The sequence below is a fragment of the Lathyrus oleraceus genome, chromosome 4 (genome assembly GCF_024323335.1).
Source record: "Lathyrus oleraceus cultivar Zhongwan6 chromosome 4, CAAS_Psat_ZW6_1.0, whole genome shotgun sequence".
In the NCBI taxonomy this organism is placed as follows: Eukaryota; Viridiplantae; Streptophyta; class Magnoliopsida; order Fabales; family Fabaceae; genus Lathyrus; species Lathyrus oleraceus.
Window position 1 is genome coordinate 386615942 of NC_066582.1, and position 15481 is coordinate 386631422.

The window sequence follows — 15481 nt, forward strand, 5'->3', positions numbered from 1 at the left end:
TAGTAAATTAATTCTTGTAGAACTGGATTAAGATGTTTTGGATTTCCTCCTCTATAAAAGTAATTGCCTTCGTCCAACCAGAAGAAGCCAAATATCTATCTAGTTTGGTTGTAATGTAATTATCCCTCTGCTGGTTGTTGCTCCAAGTAGCCATGTTTCCATCAAAACCTAAACCCACAAGATTAAAGGCATTAAAAGTATAAAAAATAATTTGGTTTAATTGAGGTCTAAAGGGTTACCCTCCAGTTTTTCATGGTTAGCAAAAGTTAAATTCAGCTCCCCAAAGATAAGCCAATTAGGGTGGTTATATCTTTGAGCCATGTTGGTAATCATGTTGCAAGTAAGACTTTTTTGATTAGATTTGGGATAGCCATAGATGGCAACCCCTCTCCATAGAATATTGTCATAATCATTCTTATCAACCAAATTATTAAGAGCCATAGTATAAAAGTAAATATGGTTTTAATAGCATCATTGATATAAAGATTAACATTGTCACTCCAAATTAAAGCAAGACCCTCAACCCTCCCTGTCTCACTGGTACTACTACTACTAATGCTAAAAACATTGGTTAAGGATCCAATTCTAGAAAGTTTATTGAAGCATGTGTCATTGTTTTTCTTCGTAGTTTCAGATAAAAAGAGTATATTGGGAGAGTGTAATATTATCAGGTGTTTGAGAGCTCTGGTAGTTTGGGGGTTTCCCATCCCCATGCAGTTCCACGCCAAGTTCTTCATCCTTGCCTTATTAAGAAGGCATGCCAAAATGTTTGAATTATTTGATGTTGTGTTGTTGGTGTTGTCCGTTGTTTCTTCCACTTCTATAAGTCTTTGTTTCTTGTTCTGACTTGAGAGGTACTCAAATTACTTTGTCCTTCCACGTTGGTTGTTTTTTCCTCCTTCAGAGAAATAACTTCTAGATGCTCTACCATGGAGTTCAGGGTTGGACTATACATACTCATATTGGGTTTATTTGTAGGAATTCTTCTGAACTTTCATTCTTCTATAAACACTTGTTTTCTTCCTGGTTAGGTATATTTGAGCCAATGGCAAATTGGGTTAACCTTTGTTATCCCATGTACATGTCTAGTGTTATTTTTTTGTAGAAATCCTCATTATGCCCCATGATTTCGCAGTAGAAGAAAAAGAGAGAAAACCTTTCATACCTAAAATCTATCCAAGTTATACTATTGTTCTTGCAACAAATGTGCATTCATTGACAAGTAGGAGTCTAAATGTTCATTAAGATTCTAGCCTTGACAACCGTGATTTTGTCAGGCATATCATAGATCCCAGCCTCCATTACTTCTCCAGTCTTTCCCCCAAGTTTCATTCCCATCTGGATAGTTTTAGCATTTATAGGGAGCCCCCAAATTTAAACCCATATAGGGCCCTTGAGAAGTCCAATTTATTGACAACATTTCTCCCATCCCACCCTTGCATGATAATCCAAGAGTTTATGAACAACCAAGGATTACCTTTAAGAATCCGTTTGTGATCTTCAGTTTTGTCCATAGAAAACTTAAAGATGTTAGATTCAACCTCTTGCACCAGATACCAACTAAGGTTATTTATAGAGATCTTTAGTGAATAGGATTTTATGTGATAATTTTTCCAATACTACTAATAGAAGGCTTCGAACTTTCTTGGATTTCTTCTTTTTCATAGAGGAAGAAACCAAAGGTTGGAGAATCAGATTGTTTGTCATATTTCCTTTGATCCTTGTTGGGATGATGCATAGTGGTAGGATTGAGGTTGATTTTGTTGAATTGGATTTAATTTTCTTGTCTAGTAGTGATTAAGTTCTGGGAAATAGTATGATTTTGACCATTGTTTTTTAGATGGACCAATTGTCGAAAAGGATCCGTGCTTGTTCCGATATGTTCCATGGAAGAAAAATCAGATCACACACAACAGAAACAACAAAACACCACCAAAAAAACCAATCCAGACATGTGTCAAGAAACAAGAAACACCAAGAACACACGCCAGAGGAAACAAACAAAGCAAAAAGGGATCCAAACCACAGAGAGACGCACACGTGAGAACAGAGAAGAAGAAAATCGGGGGAGATAAACAAGAAACAACACATGCACCAAAAGGAGCAAACAAGACGCAGAAAACACCTAAACCGGGGATCACACACAAGGGGAAAGGAGCGAGAAGAGGTTGAGCCTACCAAATGATGATCGAGGAAGAAACAAAGAGAAAAGAGATTGAAAGAATCAATCAAGTTTCATTTCTTTGTAATCTTGAAGTGAAATACATTCTTCCTCTAAAATGGATTAATAACAACGTAAAATCAATCAAAATAATCTATTAAAAAAGGATTGGCTCGGATAACCAAACACTTAAAAATAAAGAAAGACCAAATAAAATCACAAGAGAAACTATTAAAAAAATATATTGAGATTAACGAGTTAAATACAAATATAAAATTTGATAAAATATTATAATAATTAATCTATTAAATTATAATTATAATTATATTAAAAATATATTAAGATTAATGAATTCAATAATAAATTATATTTTATCTTTTTTTTTTACTGTATTATTTGAAAGTCATCTTATTAACTTTGAAGAGGTAGGGTGGGAGTTTCAACCCACCTATTTAAGAGGGTGGTTGCCTAACCCTATTTTAGATGGATTGTAATAATATTGGACAATGGGACAAGTTGATTTTTTTATCTACCTTAAAGAAATCAAATGTTGATGCAAAATAATATAATGACAATTAAACAATTAGACAAAATAATGTTTTTGTTTCAGCATTTTGGATTTATTAAATATAAATAACACATATGTTTAATTTTAACAAAATTTATTTAATTAAATAACAAATTGTTATATGAAGTGATAATATATAAAAAATATCTTTGTTTTTTTTAAAATATTGTTAACTTGTGTTCTGAAAGTACATGTTAAGACATTTATAAATAAAAGATTTATGTTAAATAAATAATAAAAAATTAACTATATCCTTAATATGTCCTTAATATCAATGCACAATTTTTAAAACAAATTTTTCCAATTTGTTTATTGAATTATGTCCTTAATATACAAGTTAACATTATATTTTTTTTATAGTACATGTATTTTTTCTACTTTTTAAATATATTAATATAATAATCAATATGATACTTTTAGTATCAACATTTATCTTTTTCTTACAATATTTTTATTTGATTTCATTAATTTCTCTTTACAATAAATAATTAATGATATAATTGACAAATCTCTCTACAATACCATTATTTATTAAATATTTCATTGGGTTAAACCTCTAAACGAATTATAAATAAGAACAAAATTTTTCTATAAATGTGACATGTAAATAGAAACGAAAAATATATATTTTTATAGAAATTTAAAATTAGTTTGTAGTGATTATTAATACTCCATCTACCAAAAAAAAGAAATGTCAATTATTTGTAGTCAAATAAATATGTCAAACATATAATTCTAAAAAATAATATTATTCTCCAATTTAGTTATTCAAAGAGACATGAGTTTGGTGTGTGAAGAGACTCCTAACATTGTGACATGTTGAAGTTGACCAGTGGTATTCTTGAAGAGATCAAAGAAGGTCTGAATGTTGATTTGGGATTGAGCGACTAATGTTAATCAAAAAGGTAAATAAGGTGATTTCAGGATAGATGAGAATTTTGCGATATGGTTCAGATACAAGGTTTGTGTATCGGATGTGATAGAGCTCAAGAAGAGTATTCTTGAGGAGGATCATAGATTTGGCCTGAGTATTCATCCCGATGCCACTAAGATTTATTAATATTTGAAGAAGATGTTTTAGCGGTCAGAAATAAAGAAGGAACTAGCTGAGTTTGTTTATGCTCGTTTGACTTGTTAGAAGTCGAAGATTGAACATTAGAAGTCGTCGGGTCTGATGCAATCGTTGAGTATTCTCGAGTGGAAGTGGACAACATTTCCATGGGTTTTGTGACAAGTTTACTGAAGAAGAAGAAGGGATATGATTCCATCTGGGTTATTGATGATAGGCTTACAAAATAGGCCCATTTCACACTGAATAAGATCAGTTATCCTTTGCATAAGTTAGCTAAGCGGTATATTTGGAAGTTTGTTAACTTACATGCTATTCCATCAAGTATTGTGTCAGATAGAGATCTGAGGTTAACATCGGGGTTTTAACAGAGTTTGCAGGAAGCATTAGGGGTACTAAGCTGAAGTTAAGTTCTGGTTATCATTCGCAGATGGACAGTCACATGGAGAAAACCATTCAATCTTTGGAGGATCTGTTGAGGGCTTATGTACTAGAACAAGAAGGTGTTTTGGATAGCTACTTGTCATTGATTGTGTTCACTTACAATAATAGTTTACATTTAAGTATTGGAACAATGACATTTTAGGCGTTGTATGTAAGAGGTATAAGACACCTCTGTGTTGGTATGAATAAGGTGAGATTGTTGTGCTTGGACCTGAGGCTATGCACTAAACATCTTAGGAGATTAAGATGATCCAAGAGAAGATGAAGGCTTCACAGAGTCTCCATAAAAGTTACCATGATAAGAGGAGGAAAACACTTGAGTTCTAGGAGGGTGATCGAGTGTTCTCGGGAGATATTTTGGTAACTGCTGTTGGTCAAGCTTTAAAGTCTCAAAAGCCTAAGCCATGTTTTATTGGTCCATATTAGATCTTGTAGAGGATATGAGAGGTGGCCTATAGAATTTCCTTACCACCTCCGCTTCCTAATCTTCATAATGTGTTTCATTTGTCTCAGTTGAGGAGATACATTCCAGATCCATCTCATGTTATCCAATTGGATGATATACATATGATAGAGAACCTGATTGTTGAAACATCACCTATACGGATAGAGGATCGGGAAATGAAGCAGTTGCGTGGTAAGGAGATTGCCTTGGTGAAGATAGTGTGAGGAGGAACAATATTTGGAAGCATGACTTGGGAGCTGGAGAGTCAGATGAGAGAGTCGTATCCAACTCTGTTTTATTCAGGTAATTTTCAAGGGCAAATTTTTCTAAGTTGGGGAGATTTGTAACACCTCAAATTCAATTAAGTGATTTAATTTGAATTCTTTATGTATTTATTTAGTTATTAGGTGTTTCATTAAAATAAATTATGTGATTATATGTGTTGTTAGGGCGTGATGGTATTGGTAGGGTGTGGTGAGAATATGGGTGATTGGTAGAATAATTAACAATAACTAGAATATTAGTATTTTTTTATTTATTATATTTAATATTAGAAATAAAAATAGAAATTGGTGGCTTTATGTTTGAAATTATTTAATAAATAAAACTAAAGAGAAAATATGAGTTAGTATAAGAATAAAGGGCAATAAGGAGATTTGGGAGAATAAGTTAGGGGTAATAACGAAAAAACCTAAATGGAAGAATTAGATTTTATTTATAAATATAGGAGTGTGAGAATTGGGAGAAGTTACAGTACATGCAAAACTAGGAGTTGGAGAAAAAGTGATAAGAACAAGTCTAGGGCTTAAGGAAGGAAGCATAATTTATGATTAGAGGACTTGCTGTTGGATATTTTAAGGTAAGGGGGAGAAAGAGCTTTCTCTATTGGTGTATTGCATTATAGAGTAGATAACAAAGGTCATTTCTCTCAATAGAGTTGTATGATTTTGCTTTTGATGTGTTGTTGTTGTGTTAAAATCTGCGAAGTTAATAATTAGATGTGCTTGATTATGTCACTGAAAATATGTATGAATTATTCTATCAGTGAATGCATGAAATTATGCCATTGATGAATGTATGAAGTTTTGATCATGAGTATAAATATTAGTGAGATTGATGTTTTAATTGTATGACAAATTTTTAGGAACCATGATTGATATATGTATTATAAGATGCTTGATTATTGTGAAAATAAAAAATGCAGTAACTAGGACTCAAAACGAGTCCCTTTATAGATCTATTTCCTTAGTGTTTTCCAAAACCCAAGGAATAAGTTGTATATATATTTTTTTAAATAATCATGACAATCACAGGAAATATACCTTAGTTATTTGTTGGTCGAGGTGAAAGCTTTGTCATAAAATGTATTATTTGTAGTAATGATTAACTATTGATCTAAACATGTTTAAAAATCTTACTTTGGTCAAGCAAATAATTCATATTTAGGAAATGTTTATGGATAATCATGATATTGATTATGAACTTGCATTGAAATAATACAATGACATAAAAACAATTTCCAAAAATGTTGACCTAAGTCAGTCAAATCTGTTAATGACATATGCATTCAAAAGACTTATGAACCATCAGGTTAATTTTATTAGGACAAACAAAAAGATAAGTTAGGGAGAGTTGATAAGGGACAAATAAGTAGGAACTTAATAACTTATTCCACAAGCAATCAATACAAAAAACCCCAATTTATCTGTAAAAAGTGAGAAAATATTTATTTAGACTTTTCTAGTATGTATTAATGGAAAACATGTAAAAAGGACTAGAAAAAAATGATCCAGCACGCAAAGATCAATTTAGGGAAAAACCATGAAAGTATAGGCTTGCTAGGTCCAACTATAGGCGTGCTAAGAGTAGGAAAAAGGCCATATGACACAATTAGATGCAAGTACCTCATGGTGAAGAAAGGATTTGCATGCTAAGCACAAAGGAAACGCGCTTAGGGAGCCAAGGAGGCTAGGAGCACCTGATTTACAACTAACATTGCTTAAGACGAAATAAAGTAGGCTCGCTAAGAGTAAGGGAGGTGTGCCTAGCGAGGGGTCTAGAATTTTTGCTATAAATAGAAGTTTTTCCACTTTATTGGAAAAAGGGTTTCAGTGGATTGAGGAAGTACAAAATTGAAGTAGGTTCAACTTGGTCTACAACCTGAGAATAATAGAGGGGGTCTGAAGGAGGAAGTCCTGCTCAAGTGAAATGGTAAATAAACTTGCAAGACCAGCTTTTCGAAATTATCTCTTTGTGTGGGGTTAAACGTAGCCATTATATTCATGTACTAAATAGGTAATGGCGTTTTAGGTAATTCTACTCATGTTTTAATATTGGTGACTCTTTAATTTTAATGCATGTTTTAGCTTTGCTACCTAAAATAATTCACGCTGTGACCTGACATCGAAAAGTGCTTGTCATTATTAGATCAAATATAATCACCTATTGGATACTAATGTGTAGACATAGGGTTAGGTTCAATATCTGCATATAATGTAGTATGGATCAATGTGAAATTTTGTTGCTTTATAATTGTTGGAATTTAATGCTATGTGTTTCTTAATAGACAGATATATCGGCTATTGGGTAATGCATTATTCAAAAGTTATTGAGACCGGAAGAAGATACGACTGAGAGCAATGGCTGATAATATTAATAGCTGAGTAGAAAAGTATATTAATGACTTGTAGATGTGCATGATAAATTCGTATTGACGAAATCTACCCCTAGCATATTTTCTTATCATTAACATTGAAATATCCATTTTAATTTTTGTCATTTTTTTATGTTATTTACTTTTACACATCACCACAAATATACAATCCTTCTCTACTTAAGATCTTTAAAAATTATTGAACGGTGTTTAAAATTAGTCATATATGTGAATACGATAATTGTAAAACTTACTTTTTTTTCACACCGAACAATAGTGTATGTGGTTTTCTGATTCTCTCTTAGTGGGTTTTTTTAGTCTTTCCCATGTGCTTCTCTGTACACGCCTGACTTCTTTTACTTTTTTATTTTATTTTTAAAGTTACGACGTGATTAACACGTCACAACATTCTATTTAAAAAAAATTATGTCTTTCACTTTTGCATGCAACAATGTTAATTGTTTAATAATAAAAATATGTTGCGACGTGATATTCACATCACAACTCCCTTTATTGCCACGCGATTTTCATTTAACTATATCATGTGACTGAAGACAGTTTTTCTTGTAGTGTAGTTACTTTGACATTTTGTGTATGTCTCTTCTAGGCTTATATTTTTTGACAATTCTTTGGAGTATCTTTTTATTGTATCTTTAGGTTTTGAGTTTTTTTGAATTTTTTATTGTATTTTTGTTTTTTTAGTGGTTTTGACACTTTTTATGCTAACGAGTATCTTCCTTGTATCTTCCTTTTAATATATTAATTTGTCTTTAAATTTTTTTACAAAAGCATGAATATAAAGCTTTTTTAATGCACAAATTAAAAATTAAAGAAAGCTCTCATTTTGAGAGATCTTGTCCTAAACAATAAATTTTTTGTAAAATAATAATTATTTACTATTCTATATTTTCTTTCTTACAAATAATTATTGTTTACTATTCTACATTTTCTTTCTTATAAAAATATTGTGTCAAAGTAGGTTAAATAGTTTAACTAATTATTTATTCATACAATAAATAATATTTTATGTATCCATTAATTTTTATTTTGCTAAAGAAATAGACTTATACTTTTATTTTTATATTTTTTAATTTAATATATTTGTAGTTAGGATAACCAAATAGAGATATGAAAAATTTGAAAAAAAATTAAAGAAACTATTACAAAAGATTTTAAGAATAACGAGTTGAATAAAAATATAATCTTTTTTAAAGCAAAAACATATATAATATATGAAAAAGACACTAAAGGTCAGCAATACAAATCAATAAGGTTGAAGGAGGTATAAGAGCTATCTAACAGCCGACCAAAACAAGACAAAGCAAATACAATCAAAAAACCAAACCACTAATGTGGAAAGTAAAAACGAAAAATCTCGACATCAGGATAAAATCGAAGCAATAGACGGAAAACAAATCTAGAGCTCTCAAGACTAGGTCTGACAAGAACACACTGTCCACTAGTGGGGACTTCGTTTAAAATCAGAACAATATTCGATATAGACTGACTCGACAAAAAAATTATAATATCCAACAAATTTAAACCTAAAATCTTGAAAGAAACATACTCGCAACTTATTGACTTGTAAATTGAGAGTTTTAACCCCCTTATTTAGGATAGTTGCCTCACTCTAATTTAATGTGTGTAAGTTGTTTGAAAAATGAGTCAAGTTGACCCATTTTTTCTTCTTAAAGAAAACAAAAAGTTCATGTAAAATAACAATACCCAAATCCTTAGACATAGTAATATTTTTTTACTGTTTTGAATTTACTAAATATTAATAACACATATCTTCATCATAAACAATTTCTATTTTATTGAATGATAAATGATTGTATGAAGTCATAATCTATATTTAATATTCCCTTGTTATTTTGATTATCAAAATTTCCCATTTTTCTATAATACCCTATTTGTTATTAAAATTTATTTATTTCACTTTACAATAAATAAATAATAATTGTTATTATTATTGACAAATCTCCTAATTTTATTTATGTCTATAATACCCTATATATAGTTTTATTATTTTATTTATAATTAATAAGTTTGTATATAGGATAACCAAACACTTAGAAATAAAGGAAGACCAAATGAAATTACAGAAGAAACTATTAAAAAAATATTGAGATTAACAAATTGAATACAAATATAATTTTTGATAGAACATTATAATAATTAATCTAAAAAATTATAATTATAGTTATATTAAAAAATATTGAGATTAATGAATTCAATAATAAATTATATTTTATTATGCTATATTTTTTTAGTTTGTTATCCGAAAGTTATCTTATTAACTTTGGAGAGGTAGGGTGGGAGTTTCAATTCACCTATTTACGATGGTTGTCTCACCCTATTTTAGATGGATTGAATCATATTGGAAAATGAAACAAATTGACTATTTTTATCTATCTTAAAGAAATCAAATGTTCATGCAAAATAATGTTTTTGTCTTTGCATTTTAGATTTATTAAATATTAATAACACATATGTTTATTTTCAACAAAGTTTATTAAATTAAGTAATGAATTTTTATATGAAGTGATAATATGTATAAAATATCTATATTTTTATTATAGATAATGTTAATTTGTGTTCGGAAGGTATATGTTAAGATATTTATAAATAAAAAATTTATGCAAAATAAATAATAAAAATATTGATTATATATTTTTAATAAAATCAATACACAATTTTTAAAATAAAATTTTACAATTTTTTTTATTAAATTATGTGCTTAATATAAAAGTTAACATTGCATTTTTTTACTTTGTAAATATATCCATATAATAATCAATATATTATGTTACTTTTAGTATCAACGTTTATCTTTTCCTACAATATTTTTTATTTGATTTCATTAATTTCACTTTACAATAAATAATTAATGATATAATTGACAAATCTCTCTACAATACCATTATTATTAAATATTTCATTTGGTTAAACCTTTAAACGAATTATAAATAAGAACATAAATTTTCTATAAATGTGAGATGTAAATAGGAACGAAAAATATATATTTTTGTAGAAATTTAAAATTAGTTTGTAGTGATTATTAATACTCCATCTACCACAAAAATAAATGTTAATTACTTGTTGTCAGATAAATATGTCAAACATATAATTTAAAAAATAATATTATCCTCCAATTTAGTTATTCAAAGAAAACTTAGTCGTTAACTTATCCGAAAAAGTATCCAAGAAAAACTAGTACTCACCAATATTTATTGTCAATTTAGTTATTCAAAGAAAATCCAGTGGTTTCCAATATTTATTGTGAATTTAACTCTCTTTTTCGTAATAGTGGATGACTAATAATTAGTTGTCTCAACTTTCTGTCAATATTTGATGTGATTTGAAAAAATTTATTCTTTCAATGCAGAATTTGGAATGAATATTAAGATTTTTGTTTATTGAAATAACCATGAAACACTTTATACAACAAATTTGATTATACTCATAACTAGTTATAAGTACATGTGTATATAATCAAAATTATTGATTTATTTATTAATTGTTTTTATTACTATCTAGAACAGTCCGGTAAAGGGGACTACAATTTAATCGAAAAACAACTCAATGTTTCTTATTATAAATATAATTAATATTACTTTTTTTACACTTTAAAATGAATTGATGTTGAGTTCTTTTTTTTTATATTAAAAGATCACTTTTTTTTTAAAACTTATTTAATATTTTTAATATTCTTTTGTATTTTATGATAATGATATTCTAACTTAAATATATTTGCAGATGACTCTCCTAGGAATTCATGCATCTAAATCAGGAGAAGAATATTGGAAATCTGTTTGACCAAACACTCTTATAGCAAAGACACTTTTGGATCTTTTATTGACGGGTTAATTTTTGTGTACTCTTCTATTTTAAGCGTGTGCTACTTTGATCTCAAATATAAATAAATGATAATTGATGGTTCAAAATATAAATAAAAGCTAATAAATTTAATTTAATTCAACATTATTACTTTTAAAATACTTAAAAAAATAGTTATGGTCAAATATAAAAATTAAGTGAAAAGAGAAAGCTAATCTTAAATATAAATTCCTTTTATAATGGATCAACAGTACATTATATTTGCCTTAAAAAATAATAATCTTTTAGGGGGGAATCTTCATTAAACAAAAGTAGCCCAAGTGAAATGATTTTAAGTGTTTGTAAGGTCTATTTTACCTCTTAAAATTAAAACTCAGGTTAAATTGATGAAATTATAAGATTTCTTTCGTCATAAACAGAGTTTTTTTTATTTAAATCCAATCAAAAAATATAACACTCTTAAATCTTTTGAGGGAACGATTTATCATATATTATATTCCACTCCGACTTGAGAGATTTAAAAAAAATTATTCTTCACAAAATGCATCACATTTTGGTTTTAGTTCATGTAATATGTATTTAAGTCATTATAAATATAGCAATTTTAGTTTTTAGTCTTTATTATTTTTGTTTTAGTCCTAAACTCATTAAATTTAGTATTTGTAATATGTATATTACTACTTATTTTAAAAGATTAAAATCAAATATTATACATATTACATATATTAATTTCTATACAAATAAATTTTTCAATGACTAAAAAAAAGGAAGAAAAGTAAAAAAGCGTATATTTGCAATGAATAAAAACAAAATAATTAATTTTACAAATAAAAATTCTTAATATTTGCAGGAATCATTTACATATTTATATCTTTCGTTAATTTTATATTTTACATCAACATTCATTTTTATATATCATTTTATTTTACTTGGTTCATATTAATATCTAAAGAAACTATTCATGAAAATGTATTTAACTTAAAATTTGATGTTGTAGATAAAGGAATAAGTATTCCTATCAAAAGTCGAGAAGAGAAATAATATTGGACTATCTTTTTTGAACATGACTTATATCCTGGGAAAACAATGAACTTAGGTATCCAAAAACATTCAGATATTCAATCATCAAAATCAAAAACACATGCACCAGTCAAAAGAGCAACCTATACTTTTAAGACTCTTAAAGGGCTAGGACAAACACTTGAAAAAGAAACTACTGGAACAAATCAACCATTTGGAATGTTTGTGTGGTGGTATAAAAAAGAAACTGAAAGATCAACCATTAGGAGCGACAAAGCAACCAAAATAGAAACTATTGCAACAAATCAACCTTTTGGAACATTTGTGTGGTGGAATAAAAATTAAATTGATAGACCAACCATTAGGAGTGACAAAGTAACCAAAATAGAAACTACTAGAACAAATCAACCTTTTGGAACGACTGTGTGGTGGCATAAAATAGAAACTGAAAAAGAAACAGAAATAGAAACTGAAAATAACCTACAAGAGGAAAATCAACCTTTTGGATTAAGTGAACATGGTAAAAAGAGAAACTAAAAAATCAAATCAACCTTTTGTAGCCCAAACATTGGATGAAAAAGAAACTCACATTCTTAACAACTATTGTGGAACTCCATCAGGAATAGGGGAACACAAACATTGCGTCCTATCACTAGAATCAATGATGGATTTTGTCATTTCAAAGCTTGGAAAGAATATCAAAGTGATGTCAAGTTCCTTTTCTCAAGGTCAAGACAAATATGTAGTTCAGGAAGTAAAGAAAATTGGAGACAAAGCAGTGATGTGTCATAGATTGAATTTTGAAAAAGTTGTATTTTATTGTCGCGTAGTCAATGCCACAACAACTTACATGGTCCCAATGATGGCCTCCGATGGAACTATATCAAAAGCACTAATAATTTGCCACCATGACACTAGAGGTATGAATCCTAATGTATTAAATGAAGTTCTCAATGTTAAGCCAGAAAATATATCTGTTTGCCATTTTATTGGCAATATGGTTGTTGCTTAGGTACCTAGTGTTAGCCGGTCTCGTGGCCATCCTTGTGTCATCTAGCATATTCGCACATTGATTGAATCTCATGTTTGGACTTGTTCTAAAGTGATATATGAAAATAAATATGATGTGAAAAATCATATATTATGTATATTCAGTGTCATCTATGTATTCTAAATAATATTAGTTCTAAATTAGTTAGAACTATGGGTTTGTGTATGTGTAAGGTAGTAGTCAATGGTCAGTCCTTAATGTACTTTATGTAAAACCTTATCTTTATATGGATTTCAATTGTCTTGTAGTATAATTATAAAAATATCCCCTAGTGATAAAGTTTTCACCATGTTTGTACAAAGGACTGAGTGAAGTTTATAAAATTTGACGCCCTCCTTTGAATTATCTTTTAATTGAAAATAAAAAAGATTTCACTTGATTGGAACTACCAACCAAGTGGAAATGTTGCGGTAGTCGTGAGTTTGACTCACAATGCCAACAAATTTGTGTCTTATTTCTTATTAAAGTAGTGCATTTCTTTTTTTTTTAAATAAAAAAAATCATATTTTCCTCCATTGGAATTATCAACCGAGAGAAAAGGTAGCATTCGTCGTTTTATTTTTAATGAAAAAATGTCTTTCTTTCATTTTTTTTAATTAATAAAAAATCCGCACCTTGTTTTATTTAAAATTATCTTTAAATTAAAAATAAATAAGATTTTCCTTTAGTTGGAAGGTTCAAACGAAGATAAATAGTGGATCAATTAAATAAAATGACGACTAAATTTTATTCCTTTTTATTTTAAATTAAGAAGAATAGGATTTTCCCTCGGTTTGGAGGTTCCAACCGAGGAGAAAAGCTGTTATTTTTTTCTTCTTCAAAGTAAAGCTATAACTTGTTTCTTAATTTTCCCTTAACGAATACCATTGAGCCCTAGCGAAATTCATCATATCCTCGAAACATTATCTCCATTAACAAACAAAACCCTAAACTTAAATAAAAAATATTATTTCTTCACTTAACCAAACTTGATAACACCAGTTTTCCCCATATACGAGCTTTAGACCTCCGTCACATATTCTTGCCACTGTGTGCGTGATTTTAAAGAATCACGATCACAATGTAATCTAACGTAGTCGTGATGAGGCAATTTTTCTGACACATTTTTGTAGTTTGTTATAGAGAACTGTGCGAGTTTTTTTAGGGATCTGGAATTTTTAGGAGAAAGTGACGGCAATTGAATTTTGGAGTACTTTGGAGCTATTTAGAGAGATTTCTTCATTGATTTTCCATGTTATTCTCACATCTCATTATGGTAATTCATTGTTACACTACGCGTAGCTAAATTTATTTGATTAGGTTTTAGGAGGTGAAAATAATTTGTACTTTGTTGGATCATATGAATGTTTGGTGTTATATAAATATTTTTACCTTATAATTATTCAATTGCTTTTCTTCTTATTGCTCTTTGTGTGTTTACGAGCATGCAAAGAAAAATTAGATGAGTATAGATTACTAAACATAAGTTTACCGATCTGAATTAGAGAAAATTATTTAACTTAGGAATTAACTATGGATAGGTAATTATAAGATGTGGTTAGAGAACTAACATACTTATATTGCCTAGTATAACTTTGAATTCACCTAAGGATTTAGGGACTTGTAATGTAAATGAGTGAGATGTACACCAAGGAATTGTGTAGTGGTCGAAAAGTACAAGTATGCATGTCATCCTTCCATAAGTCATGATCCTCAAAGGTCTTAGTAGGTATATTACAATATATGGTGGTTAGGGCTTGCTCACGGCGGTGAGAAACCATGTATCGTGATAGTTTAAGAAACCTGATCATGTGAGGTGAGAGGTCAGGTGTGAAACATTGTGATTTGAGTGATATGCGTCTCAAATGAGATATGTCATTTTCTGTTGGAGAAGAGGTATCTATAAAGGCTTTGAGCCTAGGGTTTTCTTGGGAAAGGTTACCGCTCACCTACTACATGGTAAACAGTTGGATCCCTATTTCTAAGTAGGTTGTAGGTCAATTATTGTCCTTAACTTGTCTCTACCCAAAAAATATATTATCACGTGTTTACCATGAATGAGAGATAGGGAAACTTTGAGGGGCGATATGGTACCTCCCTGAGGACTATATATGATCGCAGCCTTACCTGGGGGCGACCTATAGTCATCTCCCTAACTAGGTAATTTACAAATATAAAACTACATAGTCCCTCAAGCAAGAGGCCTTTGATAAAGGATGAATTGTTTTTATACTGTGGTACGAGGGACTAT

General features: G+C 29.3%; 1 pseudogene; it reads left to right on the forward strand.

Moving 5' to 3' along the window:
* The first annotated feature begins 12236 nt into the window (after nucleotides 1-12236).
* LOC127135571 (unknown seed protein USP-like) lies at nucleotides 12237-13257 on the forward strand (annotated as a pseudogene).
* The last annotated feature ends 2224 nt before the right edge of the window (nucleotides 13258-15481 follow it).